This window comes from Parambassis ranga, unplaced genomic scaffold (assembly GCF_900634625.1).
Source record: "Parambassis ranga unplaced genomic scaffold, fParRan2.1 scaffold_165_arrow_ctg1, whole genome shotgun sequence".
Taxonomy (NCBI): domain Eukaryota; kingdom Metazoa; phylum Chordata; class Actinopteri; family Ambassidae; genus Parambassis; species Parambassis ranga.
In genome coordinates, this window is record NW_021144728.1 from 18,786 (window position 1) to 28,294 (window position 9,509).

Below are 9,509 nucleotides of genomic sequence, written 5' to 3' on the forward strand. Positions count from 1 at the left end.
GTCTCATGTTAATGTTGATATTTATAATCAGTTAAGCTGATAATGAGAATATTTATAATGATCATTGAGAGGCCATGTTTTACATGGTACATGGTTGTGTATACATGTGTTTATATGTCCTTATCTATATGTAAAGACATATTCTGTTATGAGAATATTATTGTAACCCTATTTTGGCCTATACAGGCCGGGTCTCTTTTCTTTATGTGGATCCCTGGGTTCAAGATCTTTCAGAGCCGAAAACTCTGTTTATATGTAAACGAAGGGAAAAGTAAAGGTAACACGAGTAAAATATAGAATATATATTGTTCCCTCATGATGACACTGGTGTTCAGGCCTGGGTGTCCTCACAGAGCTTACCTCTTATTGAGGTCATCGATGAGCAGCTGCTCCTGCGTCTGGAGGATGTGGTAGAATTTATCTTTGGCCTCTGTTCCAGCTTGCAGGAATGTGTAGAGCTCCCTGACCTTGTCCTGGCTGGTGGGCTGAGCTCTGATCCGATCATATGCTTCCTGCTGGATGACCGAGCCCAAGAGCTGGTCCAGGATGGGGTCGATGTTGCTGATTCTCTGGATCAGGTCGGCTCTGTGTTTATCCACAAAGTGCGTGTCTGAGAGGAGAGCAGAGAAAGATGATGACCTCTGTGGTGCGTTCAGGAACCCCTGCCCTCTGTCCTGTGAGGACTGATGGGCTTCAGGGTGTATAGAACGCTGAGTGCCTGACATTTCCCAGTTTGGGATCAATCAAAGAATAAAGATCATCAGTCTATCAGCTGGTTTATGGTGTGTTCAAGAGGAACTGGTGCTGACCTTTGGACTCTGCCCTCTTTGTGAGGTCAGAGAGGTCAAAGGTCAGGTCAGTAAAAACCCAAATACTCGCACTGAGGTGTGTGTGGTGTACAGAGAGAAGACTGTACTCACGGTCAGTGGGCTTTGCCATCAGTCCAGCTGTGTCTTCAGCTGAAACAGAGAAGGAGACACCGTCAGTGACAGTGGCTGGACCTTCAAAGTTTGAACTAGCTGCAAGTGAAGTAGCTGCTGATCAAGTGTAGAACCTGCAGAGTTATAGAGTTGTCTGAAGAGGTTTCACTGCTCCTCCAAGCAGCTTCATGTAGTTCTAACATGCCTCTCGTTTCAGGTGTCTTCACTTCCTTGTGTCTCCTCTGCTGATCACCTGCTGGCCCTAATGTGTCTCACCTGTGTCCTGTTTTTTCCTGCTCCTCGTGTGTTTTTCTTGCCGACATCTTTCAAATATAGTATCACAATAAATAATCTACAGAAATACATTTGAAAATAAATATTTATATATTTATTCTCATGATAAAGGCACAATTCAAGTCCATATTTTAGGAACTAATTAACATGTACTAATTTAATGTTTACTCATTAATTTAAACTCCTGAATAAAGATTACAGGCACTTTCTGAGTGCAAAACGTGACAAGCTCTTTAAGGAAATATCAATCCACATTTATTTCAGTGTAGAAATGTGAGCTGTTTAGTTGGTGTTAGGTGTGTCAGTGTAATAAATGTCAGATTATGTTGAAACGACTTAACACAGTCTTGTTAGCTTCACATAATTTAGTTATTTTGATTGAACACAACTAAGTTCTGTGGAACTTGTTGACATAACTATATTAAGTAAATTGGACAACTTCATCAAAGGGGAACTGTGCATGTCACACAGCCAAGTGCTGCCACCTGGTGTCAGGTGTAGGTATCAGGTTGGTGAGCGTTCAGTTTACTCAACAATGTTGTGTTGAATTGACTTAGTTGGTTTGTGTTGCTTCAACAAGTTTACATTTTAAGTTTAGGTTTTAAAACCAAACACACAAATGTTAATGAAATTGCACATAATTACATTTATTTGATCCAACAACTCACTGAGATCACTTTCACTACCTGGGACTGTCAAACAGCAGGCCCAGGTATGAGGGTACAACACTGCACTTTTCACACTTTTATATGCCTGGGTCCAGTAGACCCAAACATCCTGTATATAATAGAAATGTGTGTGTGTGGGTCAATGAAAATGTGTTCAGATGTGTGTCTGTGTGTACAAAAAATAACTGAAATGATTTCAAATGGCTGCAGCTGTTTACGTGAGCAGATGCTGTGACTTAATGACTGGAATGTTTAATCATTTATTTCATTTCATCCCAAAAGGACCGGATCAGGACTGACCTCACGTTTTTAACCTCACATGTTCTCATGTACAGACTGAAGGGGATATTTGACATCACGTACTGTATGTCTGTGTGTATATTAATAACACACTGTAAAGTCTTTCAGTTGGTTCATAGACTGTCCAAAATACTGTAGAGTTCAGATAATTGCACTGAAGATGTGAATGGGTTAACAGTAGATCAAACAGATATGAGTGCAGTGTCATCCACACGTCAGGTAGATTTCTCTGGAAGGATTTGTGATGAGATGGGCTCCAGCCCCCTGTGAGCCTGCACTGCAGGACAAAGCGGGTTACTAGAGAACGAATGGATTTGTGAGGATCAGTTGTAATTACGCATGTGTACCACTAGGATGCACTAATTACCTGTCACTATGTGTGGATATATAATCTGAGTTTCAGAGAGGGAGCGATTGTAGAACAGACGTTTCAGTTAAACAACAATAAAGATCAATCAGTTACACTGCAGTAAAATCAATGAGGTGGTCAAACTGATCACTGATCAGATATTGACAGATTCTCACCTGCTGAGTCAGCTCTGACTTCCAGAAGTTTCCAGCTTCATGTGTGGAGCTGCTCATCTGCTGCTGTCTGTCAGGAAATGAACAAGAAGTAACTCCAGAGAAACCACGCCTTTAACCCTATCTACCCCAAGGGACCCAAATTTGGGGGCTTTTTCATGCACCCAAAGAATAAAAGCCATATAACACTGTACTAACCATGTAAACAATAATCACATTGCATATCAAATTAAACATTGGAAACTCTACTACAAGCACATATAAGCCATCTTTACACACATCAAACATAACTTCAACACCATGCAAATCAATCATCACTCATCAAAATAAAATTCTCATATCAAAGTCGACACACTTGCCACATTCTTATTTCTAGCTCTGTGATACTTCAAGTCACACAAACAAGGTGTCATATGAAAGCTGAGACTTTACCAATTGACACTCTTACAGTTGTTTTGCTATATTATAAATATTTGGTGAATTAGAATATAAAGAATATAAAAGTAAAAAACTCACGAGTAATAAAAAATGCTGTCTTTCTTCTGTAAATTTGCAATAATCAGTCATATTTGTGTCAGGGTTCGTCAGGGGGAGGACACAATTGCAGAGGCACAGAGCGGTTACAGCTAACAAAAAGCTCCTTATTCAAAGCCAGGAAGGCAAAACAACACAATAACCAACAACCAACAGCGTGGTAAAACTACATAAAGGAAAACAGGCACAGGGCGTAAAAAGGCAGGAACAAAAACATAAGAACAAAGCAACTACCTGGAGCACCCCGAGGTCAGGCAGAAGTACATGGCATGGTAGGCGAGGATCAAGGCATGGACGAGACAAGGACAGAAACAAACCCCACACCGGACAAGACGAACTAGCAAAGACAGAGGGGAAGACACAGACTATATACAAAGGAACCAGGGAAGACAACGAGACACAGGTACCACACATGAGGGCAGGTGATCACACAAGGAGGGAAACCACAGGAAGTAAAACTCAAGACAATGCACGGTGGGGGGGCAGGACTACCAAAGTACACAAGACAAGACAAGAACTAAACACAAACCCAGGGAAACAAAACACCAGAAGGAAAATAACTAAACACAGATTAAACTAAAAACCCAAAACCAGGAAAACTAACCCATAAACAAACTCCAGGTCGTGACAATTTGAGGGCAATAAACGCTTGGTTCAGATAGACCAACATGTCTGTGTTTATTCAAGACTAAAAATATTAGGATTAGACATTTATCATGTTTGTGGAGGACTTTTTTGGGGGAGAATGTGGCAACGGTCATTTAGCTTACAATGCATTTTCTTTGGTGAGTATAGCACTAATATTACTACTACCTGTCAAATGTACTGGTTCTGACCTTTTGATAGAGGTGTCAATCACCCTAATCAACCTGCATATTTGACAAGGTATTAGCTTAGCATTAGGTGGGCGTGGCCTATCTGCTTTATACATCTGTTATAACCTATAGATGTGTAATAATGTTTGTATACAAGTAAAAACTGATGTAAATAGAAGTGATGAACACCAATAGTGACTTAAACGTGGAATATATAGTTTGGTTCATTAAATTTTAAGACATTTAAAAATGTCTACATAGGTTGGACTAAACCCTCTGTAATCTTGTTTCCCTTAATTAAAATAAATAAAAACTTGGCAGACATAATGTCCACAAACTTAGCACCAGATTGAGATAAGTAGATTGCTTCATCTACATCATTTGTAAGGAGATATTCATTGTAAAAGTGTAGATTTTCAACAGACGAGGACATTTTTTATCATTTCTGCTTTGTGCCATCTTAATTTACAAAGAGCCAGAGGCATACAAACTAATACTTACACAACTGTGAACATCAGCAGCTCAGTGAAACAACACAGAAAATAAAATCACTGTTTCCTAAAACAAATCTGCTAACACACAACAAAGAAGATTTACATTCAGGATTTTTTAAACTGTGCAGCTCAGTGAACACAAACATCACAGAAAGTCATCCAGTCAGACCGGTTCTGACACTCCCTGCATTTCTCACTGATCATGTGACCTGAGAGTTTGTTCAACTACAAGTAAAAAACACACTGATCTGATAAACTCAGCATAAACCAACATTTTCTATTTAAAGTGGTTTTAGACAAGTTGTTCTGAGTTTCAGAGAGGGAGCGATTGTAGAACAGACGTTTCAGTTAAACAACAATAAAGATCAATCAGTTACACTGCAGTAAAATCAATGAGGTGGTCAAACTGATCACTGATCAGATATTGACAGATTCTCACCTGCTGAGTCAGCTCTGACTTCCAGAAGTTTCCAGCTTCATGTGTGGAGCTGCTCATCTGCTGCTGTCTGTCAGGAAATGAACAAGAAGTAACTCCAGAGAAACCACGCCTTGAAAACAGGACACCTGACACAACACTGACATGAATGGGTTAACAGTGGATAGAACAGGTCTGAGTGCAGAGTCACCCAGCTGTCAGACCGGTTCTGACACTTCCTTCATATTTCACTGATCATGAGACCTGAGGGCTGATTCTAAAGAAAAACACCAGAAGTTACACAACTTGTTGTGAAGCATCAGTTACAGTGTGACTCTGACCTGTCACTGTGTTGTTGTGTTGAGTTTCTGGTTTTATTTCATTTCTGGTTTCATTCAGGAATTTGCACATTTTTATCAATCATCATGGTCAAATATGACAGGCTCATCATTTTAGGGGATTTTAACATTCACGTTTGTTGTCCTACTTCTTCTCCACTTGCCTCCGACTTCATTAAACTGCTACAATCTTTTCATCTGAACCAACATGTAAAATCCCCCAGCCGCAGCAAAGGTCACATTTTGGATCTTGTGATCTCAAACTGTGTTGATGTAGAACAGGTATCCCTAACACCATTTCCTGTCACAGATCACAGTGCAGTTCCAAATTCCACTCCTTCCTGACCATAGACCTATCAAAAAATCCACTCTCGCCCTCTGAGCTCACTCTCTGCCCCGATTTTCTGTCAAGCTTTTATTGAAAATTGGGAATCTGAAAAGGAAAACGGCAGCACAGTTGAGGAGCTGCTTAGTAATTTTAATAGCTCTTGCATTTTAGACTCCATAGCTCCGGCTAGATGTAAAGTTTTAAAGCCCACAGTCCTGCCTTGGTTAAATGAAGAGACTAGGAACATAAGAAGAGATCGCAGGAGAGCTGAGAGGAAATGGAAAAAAGACAGACAAAGCACATCACTGGTCGTCCTAAAACAATTAATGAGTAAATATCCACACACCGTAAAAGAAGCTAGAACAACTAACAGTAATAACCCCAGAATCCTCTTTAAAACAATCAATTCTGTTCTGAGTCCCCCTGCCAGTGAGCCCGTTGAACCCTCTCCTGAGAAATGCGATGAGCTATTTTACAACTAAAATCAGTGACATCCGCAAACAATTCCATTCTGTCTTTGTGGAACCAAAAACTGTGTGCTCCACCCCTTTCACTCTGAAACGGCTTCATGAGATTTCACTCCCCTCACTGGAACGCATTGTTGCAGTTGAGGCCTACCACCTGCCTCTCAGACTGCATCCCTTCTTGGTTTTTAAAAGATGTACTTCACACGGTTGGTCCCAGTATCCTAGCCATTGTAAATGGTTCTCTCTCCTCTGGCATTGTCCCATCTTCTTTCAAACATGCCATCGTTTGCCCTCTCTTAAAGAAGCCTGCACTCGATCCTGCTGTTCTAAGTAATTACAGACCATCTCTAACCTGCCATTTCTATCTAACATTCTAGAAAAAGTTGTGGCTTCCCAGTTTCGTTCATGAACAATAATTATGTGGCACCACCACAAAAATGAGAAAATATATGTGCATGTGTATATGTATGTTTCCTTCCTGTTTGGGAGAAGTGTTTCCTGTGTCATGCCGGTTAGCTGGGTGTGGCTTAGCTTTGAAAAAGGGCGAGTAAGAAATGTTTGGGAGGGGGGAGAGATAGTACCCAGAACCAGGAAGGAAAGGAGTCTGTGGTTCTTCAGGGCCCACGGGGGTTTTCTGTGAAAAGGGGACCCCAGCGAATACACAAGAAGGGACTCTGAACATCTGAGAAGGGGCTAAACACCAAACCTTAAGTGAGAATAAAGACTGGGAAGAGAATCTCCTCACCACAAAGCCCGGATGGAAACCCTGGTGTCCAGGGTGAGTGAGGGAGAAGCTCCCAACTCGTTTTTTTGCTACAACTTGTGTTTTGGACTTTGTTTTTGTTACCTTTCAAAGACTTTGGGATTTATGGGACCTTTCATATGGAATGGACATTGCCCCCCTCAGGATAAGAAAACTGACATTTTTCCTTTTCTTCTCTCTTGGTAGGATGTGCCTTCGGCCTCCTTTTGGACTGCCTGTTGTGGTGAAAGTTTTGCGGGAAAGGGGTGGAATTTTGGTTGGGTGAGAAACACTTAGATTGGGAAAAAACCTTTGTTTCCTTGTGGGAGTGTATTGTTTTGTGGGGCAAGCCCTTTAACAGGACACTGGTTCACAGTGAGGTTTAAGTTATCCAAGTTGGTCTTTTCTTTTCATCAAACAATTGAAATTGGTAGCGTCCCTAGTTTGTTTTTTGTGGTAACATTGACTGTAAAATGATGGTCGAGTGTTACAATTAAATTTTTGAGAAATTCCAGTCAGGCTTCGGGAGCATGCATAGCACGGAGACAGCACTTCTAAAAGTCTCAAATGACCTTCTGTTGGCAGCTGACTCTGGTCTGCACTCAATTTGAATCCTCCTAGGCCTCAGCGCCGCATTCCACAATCCTGTTTCGCACAGCTAAGGCAATTAAGAGAAATTCGACCATTCCTCCCCTCACCTCTGTTTGAAACAGTTATACATGCAGTTATACATACTACTCTGGTATCAGTAAACATAATATTCACAGACTACAATTAATACAGAATGCCGCTGCAAGGCTTCTGACTCATACCAGGAGAAGTGACCACATAACACCAGTTCTAGCTGCCCTTCACTGGCTCCCTGTGAGTTTTAGAATTGATTTTAAGATTTTACTGATGGTTTTTAAAGCAATAAATGGCCTCGCCCCCTCCTATATGCAGGACCTTTTAACCCCTCACCAGCCTGAACTCTGCCTGAGATCCTCTGGAAAGTTCCTCCTATCAGTCCCCAAATCCCGGCTAATCACAAAGGGTGACTGCACATTTGCTGTCTGTGGAACTCCCTGCCAGAGGATATCAGGTGGCAAACTCAGTGTCTTCTTTTAAATCTCTTCTTAAAACTCACTTTTATCGCTTAGTGTTTTCCTAAACCGGTTTATTTATCCATTCATTCACTGTTTTACATTATTGTATGTTATTTGTTTTTTGCTTATGCTATTACCCTGGTTTTATCTTACGGGCCTATTTTTATTTTTATTTTATTCTACTTTTAACATTTTAAATTGTTTTATGTCTTATTGACTCACCTTGTGCAATTCCTGCCTTATCTTATTTTATGAATTGACTGGATGGTATTTTAACCACGCACTGTTGTTCCTGTTTGGATTTTATTGTACAGCACTTTGAAACTGTGTGTTTAAAGAAGTGCTATATAAATAGTTATTATTATTATTCAGCTTCACCGCACAGAAACTCCTATGAATATACTGCAAATGAGTAAAAGGCGACTACTGTGCGCTCATATAGCTGTCTGGACATAGCGACCTATCGACCAATCAGAAAATAGAATTCCTTGTTGCCAGGTGAGGTCTGAGGCTCAGCTGCAAGCACACGTTCCATGAATGCTCAGAGCTCAAAGTGTGGACAAGCTAGAGAACGTCAGGAGAGGGACAGAACAGCTGCCATTATACATTAAAACCATAGACATGTATATGTAGATGCCTCATTGAGCCGGTTGACCCGTCACTGCGGGGCGTCAGCGTGACCGCCATATTGGATGTGGCACATTTACCACTAAACTGATACAATGGAATGGACAAAAAAGTGTTTGAACTGATGTCCATCATTGAGCCGTTCACACACAAAGAGTAGGCCGAATATATTTGGAAATAACTCCATTTAGTATAAGAACGTTTTACTTTATTAATGGATCCATTGTATGTTTGTATTGACCTGCCTCTTACAGATAACTCATTGATTTATTATTATCATCACTATTATTACTTGATTGTTGTTTCATGTGAACACAAACGTCACAGAAAGACATCCAGTCCGACCGGTCCTGACGCTCCCTGCATTTCTCACTGATCATGTGACCTCAGAGTTGCGTTCAACAAGTAAAAAAAAATTTATCTGATGTGATCAACTCAGAATAAACCAACATTTTCTCTTTAAAGTGTTTTTAAACAAGTTGTTCTGAGTTTCAGAGCAAATGAAAGCTGCTGAGTTTCAGACAGGGAGCGATTGTAGAACAGACGTTTGTTCTGAGTTTCAGTTTGAAACGACAATAAAGATCAATCACTGCCCCAATGTAAAGTAAAGATCAATGAGGTGATCAACCTGATCAGATATTGACAGACTCTCACCTGCTGAATCAGTCCTGACTTCCAGAAGTTTCCACCTTCATGTGTAGAGCTGCTGGTTCTGCTGCAGTCTGTCTGACAGAAAATGAACAATGAACATAACTCCAGAGAAACCACGCCTTGAAAACAGGACACCTGATACAACACTGAGATGAATGGGTTAACAGTGGACTGAACAGGTCTGAGTGCAGAGTCACCCAGCTGTCAGACCGGTTCTGACACTTCCTTCATATTTCACTGATCATGAGAGGGCTGATAGTAAAGAAAAACACCAGAAGTTACACAACTTGTTGTGAAGCATCAGTTACA

At 40.8% G+C, this 9,509-nt stretch overlaps 1 long non-coding RNA gene across 2 annotated transcripts; it reads right to left on the reverse strand.

Moving 5' to 3' along the window:
- Positions 1 to 448: 448 nt before the first annotated feature.
- On the reverse strand, positions 449 to 9,222 carry LOC114429596 (uncharacterized). 2 transcript variants are annotated; one of them, XR_003669822.1, is made up of 3 exons: positions 9,204 to 9,222; positions 921 to 959; positions 449 to 610 (listed from the first exon to the last, which is right to left on the reverse strand). It is a non-coding gene; the product is annotated as an uncharacterized LOC114429596 (long non-coding RNA). The 2 variants fall into 2 exon arrangements; XR_003669823.1 differs by lacking the exon at positions 9,204 to 9,222 and adding an exon at positions 4,987 to 5,001.
- Between the last annotated feature and the right edge of the window lie 287 nt (positions 9,223 to 9,509).